Source organism: Dryobates pubescens, chromosome 2 (genome assembly GCF_014839835.1).
Source record: "Dryobates pubescens isolate bDryPub1 chromosome 2, bDryPub1.pri, whole genome shotgun sequence".
Classification (NCBI taxonomy): Eukaryota; Metazoa; Chordata; class Aves; order Piciformes; family Picidae; genus Dryobates; species Dryobates pubescens.
This window is the reverse complement of record NC_071613.1, coordinates 50012512-50018511: the sequence shown is the minus strand read 5'-3', so window position 1 is coordinate 50018511 and position 6000 is coordinate 50012512.

Here is a 6000-nt window from a genome sequence, read left to right as displayed (position 1 = left end):
AGTGCATTGAATATTACTGTAGTTTTTGAAGCATTGTTGAATTCAAAGTCACAACTGCTGCACAGTGGAACTCAGTGGACTTGAGAGCTACTCAGCATGTGCAAGGATTAGATAAACATAAAGCAACATCCCTTTTTAAATGGTGAGGATGATGTGCTTTATTTTGGAAGACATGAGATTTTGAATATTTAAGGAAGTTATATCTCCCTTTGTTTCCTTCTTACTGTAGTCAGATTTCTGGTTTTGTCGATGGAGTTTTGCTCCTCTACACGGGCACTCAGTGGTTATAGTGGGTTTCAGGGGGAGGGAGGGGAGGGAGGGTGGGGGATGTCCATGTACTTAAATAAGTTTTGTTTGGGTTTTTTTAAATGCCTCTGTTGTCACATCATATAACTGATTGCTTCCAGTGTTAGCGAACGAGCAGGAGGATGAGCAAGATACTGTAGGGATGGTTTGGGTTTTGGTTTCTTTGAAGATGATTATTTAACTCAAAAAGCAATAAGAACTTGCAGTGGTCTTCTAATACCTAGTGATGGCTTTTTTTATGTCCTGGTTTTGAAACTGGAGATTATATTTGATATTATGTGGCTGTTCCATTATGGGATATTGCAGGTGTAAACTCTTGCATTTCAGCATTCCTAGCAGATATGCAACTTGATTAAGACCTAAGGTTGTTTAGTTTAATCAGACTTTTTTAGATCCCTCCTTCATTGTTCAAAGCACTGGTTATCAATGTGTTTTCTAGTGTTGTCACTTCTTTATAAATAAAGACAATAGAGGTATGCATCTCTACTGGTATTGTCCATTTTGTTTAAACAAAGTTACCTACCAGAACTTAGGTTTGGAAACTGCAGAAAGCTATAGCCCGTGGTGTATCTTTACTAATGTTTGTAAATTCTTATGCAGATACTGAAGATTGTTTCTGACCATCTTGGATTGAAAAGCTTTATATGAATGGTGGTACAGCAAATTGTCATACATGTATTGGAATTGTATTTGCTCTCAATATTTATGTTAGCTTTTTGCATTGCTGCAGTGACAATGTATCCACAAAGTGCAGTGTGTTGAAATACCTAGAGTTTAGTAATTTTACAGTATGTAAAACTAACTTGTGCAAAAGAAAGGATGTGCCTTAATAGCTGAAATGAACTTGTGATTTTTAGTATTACATGAGACAGCCTGTCATCTGTAAAACTGGGGGGGGAGGGGGGGGAAGGAACACCAAGGAAATAGCACCATTTCTGTGCTCATTCTGGTCACTTTAGACCTTGGGTATTCCAGTGCCAACAGTCAGAAGTATTGTTCCAGCAGTTAGTTGAAATACAGCTCTTTCAGGCATTTGTTTGAGAAGTGAAGGTCCAGGCATACATGAAATGTTTCTAACTTGTTTCCAAAGAGTGAATTCAGGTTTATAATAAAAGTTAAATGTTTAATCCTTTTTGAGTTAGTTGGTATAGCTGAATAAAACATACAGTGAAGCAGACAGTGTTTTATATGCACTCAGTGCATATGAGCTCAGATAGCCTAATAAATTGATGAAGGAGATGTTAACTTCCCCCACCACACACCCCCCCAGCCCCATCCTTGTAACAGGATTCTGTGGAGGTGTGCAGTTTTAAGTAGCTGCAGTTCCAGGTATTAACTGAGTTCAGGTGAATTGGCACTTTGTTGTTTTGCAGTCATGTTGAGCTCCAGTGTGAATGAAGGAGTGGCATGGTGGTATGTCCTAGTGGAATTGGTCAAGAGCAGAGGGTCTGAATGTACCAGCTGGGAAGATTGGGGCTACCTCCCCTGAGGAGAGCTAGACCCATCCTGCCTATAGGATGGTAGAGGTTGAGAGCAGCCAGGATGTGCTGTCTTCCATATACCTGTGGTGTGAAATCCCTGTCCATGGGAGCATCTGTGCAGGTGTCTGTGTGAGCACCGAGCACGTGTTCACACAAGTGTCTTGTGCAAGTATGCATTTGCCTTGTCTGATGGTGCTATTTCATGCCTGCATCACGTTCTCTGATCATTCCTTCAGCATTCACTGGTGGCACTGTGCTCCACTGTTGTCCTGCAGTCTCCTTTTTACCTCCCTGTTTGCTTTTCTGTGTGTTGTGTACCATTGTTGCTCTTCTGTGCGCATCAGAACCTTCTGTTTGCTGTGAGGATTCTCCATCTGCCCTTCAAACTGTTCAGGACCCCTCCTTTTGCTCTTTTGGTATGCTGCAGAGTCCTCTAGTTCACAGAGGGACAGAATGATTGCTAGTGAAAGGGATCATGAGTCCAAACAACAGCACTACCACCACCCAACATGACACACATCCTGCTCAGTGCAGTTGAGTGGAGCAGGTTGCTCAGGCCCAGACTCAGTCAGGCATTTAGTATCCCAAAGGGTGGAAAATGAGCTTTGAGTGACTAGTTCCAAGGTTTAATTATGCTCACAGTTTAAAAGCAAACAAACAAAACCCCACAAACGCACTACAAAAAGACTTTTTCCTTTCATGTTCAAAGGGCAGTTCCTGTATGTCACTGTGTCCATTTTTTCCACTTCCTCCCCTCAGGTACTTCGACACAGTGCCAGAGCTGGATCAGGTAGTGATAGGACTAGGGGCAATGGAATGAAGCTGGAGGTGGGAAGAGTCAGGCTGGAGGTGAGGAGGAAGTTCTTCCCCATGAGAGTGGTGAAGCCCTGGAATGGGTTGTCCAGGCAGGTGGTTGGGGCCCTGTCCCTGGAGGTGTTTAAGACCAGGCTGGATGAGGCTCTGGCCAGCCTGATCTAGTGTGGGGTGTCCCTGCCCCCAACAGGGAGGTTGGAACTAGATGAGCCTTGTGGTCCCTTCCAACCCTTACTCATACTATGATCTAAAGGTGTTAATCTCTCGAATGCTGTGTGAGGCAGTAGCCTTGCAGTTGGGACAAACATGTGCTCTGGTTAAGACAAGGAACAAAATAGGCCAGCTTAGGAGGGTTTGGAATGTATTGGAGGATGGATGGCCTTGTCCCCTTGCCATGTTCTTGGATGTTCCTGGGAGATAAGGAAGTTTGTTGCATACTGTCTAACGGGTGATGAAATGGAGGTCTTGGCGGCCCCTGTCTCGGTCGAAAGGATTCATGCTGTCCTTCACCCTTGATATGTGTGCACACTGAAAGGAACTGCCTTCCCATGCTTCCCATGCAAATCAGGGGATACCTCACGAAGCAACACCCTTTTTAGCAGTTACCACCAAAGACCTAAGAAAGAGACCACATGAGACACCTGCTGGAACCTTGAATTGGTGATCCAGATTTTTACTGATTCTTCCTCCTTTCTCTTAGACACATAAATAAATATGCAGGCAGTTAAATGTGGTTTTGAACCTATGGTGTAAGTCTCTCTGATTTGACCCAAATCAATCATTGAATGAGTTACTCCCCTTTTCTCCCCTTGCTCTTGGACAGGCTCAAAGAGTTTGGGCTATTCAGTCTGGAGAACAGAAGGGTGAGAGGAGACCTTATTGTGGCCTTCCACAGTGTCTGAAGGGAGCCTGCAAGAAAGTTGGGGAGGGCCTTTTTAGGGTGTCGGGGAGTGATAGGACTGGGTAGATTCAGATTGGATGTTAGGAAGAAGTTCTTCCCCAGGAGGGTGGCGAGATGCTGGCACAGGTTGCCCAGGGAGGTGGTAGAAGCCTCATCCCTGGAGGCTGGGGCTGGATGTAGCTCTGAGCAACCTGATCTAGTGGGTCCCTGCCCATGGCACAGGGGTTGGAACTAGATGATTCTTGAGGTCCATTCCACCCCTAAGACTTGTATGCACAAGGCTAAGCAATCTTGGCCCTTTCAGTTTCTCCTCAATGGACACCTGAATCTCTCAGTCACCTTAGTGTATGTATGATTTTGTTAATTATGAAGGTCATATTTCTACCCCAGTTTTTTTCCCATGTAAAATTTTGCACTTTTTTTTTCTATGGAAGTATCCCCCCCTTGCCATATTGCACAAGGCCTCCTCTTTCTGTATCCAGACCTCTGGGGCCAGGTTTGCACTCCCTCCTGCTTCCCTGTTCCCACTGCCTCAATGTCCTTGCACCCTACTCCTCACCCTGCAAGGAAGCCGGGTGAGGGTGTGCAGCTGGAGGGAACAGAGTGGGACAGCTGTCCACAACTTGCCAAAGAGCTGTTCCAGGCTCTGTGACCTCAAGGTCAGTATTCAAACCCTGCCCATCTGTCATCTGATTTTAGGCTGCCGCTCCTCGCACTGCCCAGGGGCTGGAGAGCCCCATCCCCTGCGTAGTGCTGGCAGCAAGGTGCTTGGTGGCAAGGAGGAGAGGCGCTGCTGTGCAGGATGAAGATGCTCCAGGTCTCTGCAGTCATCTGCTGGGGCTCTGGAATATACCAGCCTCCTCCTTTGCTGTCCCTGTGCCACCTCTGGTGGTTTGTCGTGCTGGAGGGCAGGGTGGTGCGTGGCTTGATGCACAGTCTGGTCCACCTGTGAGGAGAGCAGCCTTGCGAGGGAGCGGTGTCAAGTTCGGTACTGCAGCCCCTCAGTTGCTCGGTACTGCCACCTGGTGTTTAAGATTCGGCACTGCAGTTCCCCACAAAAGTGTGCCGCCACATCCCTACTCAGTGCTGCCACCGGCTGCCTAATTACCGGTACTGCAGTTCAGTAGCAGCGTGTTCACCCCGTTAGGGTTAGGGCATAAGGGAGTTAGGGTTATTAGAGCTAAGGTTAGGCCCCTTAGACGTAGGGGTTAGGGCTCTGCCATTAGGGTTAGGGGTTGTTGCTGCAGCAATGTACTGTGGACACTTCAGCTGCACTAAAGCAATTTCTTTCCAAAGTACAAAAATGTATAATAAGAGAAAAACTTTTGGTCTGCTCTGCAGTCAGTGGCAGTCCACACACACTGCAAGTGCTTGAATTGCAATTAATCATGTCAGGCCCTTTTACACTTTCAGAGGAGTTATTTATTATTACTATTGTATCAGCATGACACTTAGCACTTTGCTAATAAAGCCTCTCACTGACAGTAATGGATCTGGTCTCATGACCTGCCTGCAAGGAAAGGAAGATTAAAGATGGAAAATTGGGCCCCAGCAAGAAGTGATTAGGGCCAGACTGGGGAAGCCTGTGGCAGGGACCCAGGCAAAATGCATCTCTCCTGGGAAATGAGACAGCCTTTAATGAGAAAACCTGAACTTCCCTTTGCATGCTCAGATTTGTTTCTCTGTTGAATAACCAAATGTTTTTAACAGCAAATATACTCTGATATGATTTCTGGTCTGGTTTTGGAAGCAGATGACAGATCATTTAGCAAGCAAAGAATCACAGAACCATTGAGGTTGGAAAAGACCTTTGAGATCACCAAGTCTCCCTGCTCAACTGGAGCTCAGGCTCCCACCACTATTAAGCTGCTACTGCTAATGTATTGTGAGATGCTAAGATGCTTGGGGCAGGAAATGGCTATGTTGATAAAACCACTTGAAATAGCCTAGCACAGAGCAACTTACAGCTCAGGGCTGCATGTAGTGAGGTGCATTACTGGGGTGCAAAGCAGTGGGGACACCTTGCTGGTTTTTCCTGGTGCTGCTGGAAGCAATGGGTCTGTATGCAGCCAGCACAACGACTGCAGCCTCCTCCTGGCTGCAAAGCAGTGCCAGGTCATACAGTTACATCTTTAGGTATGTAAAGGTGCTTGCTATATGGAAAATTGGAAATCCCTCTGTCAAGTCACAGACAGGCTGCATAGTGTTATAAAAACCAAGTCCATTTAGGCTTATAGTGAGATGAAGCTCTTTACTTTCTAGAACATGTTCTCCTAGGGCTGGATGAAATAGCCAGATTTCAGCATCTTGGTCCTGACATCAGCGGGACAAAGAGCTCATGCCTTGTGTTGCAGGTGGCTCTGCTGCTGTTGGCTGGGCATGGGAGGTTGCAGCTGAACTCTACTTTCTTGCCTTCTTGCCTGCCAGTTGCCTTCTTTCAAAGCTACACATTCTATAACTGTATCACCTCCATCCTCCCTTCAGCTTTTCTGCTGCAGT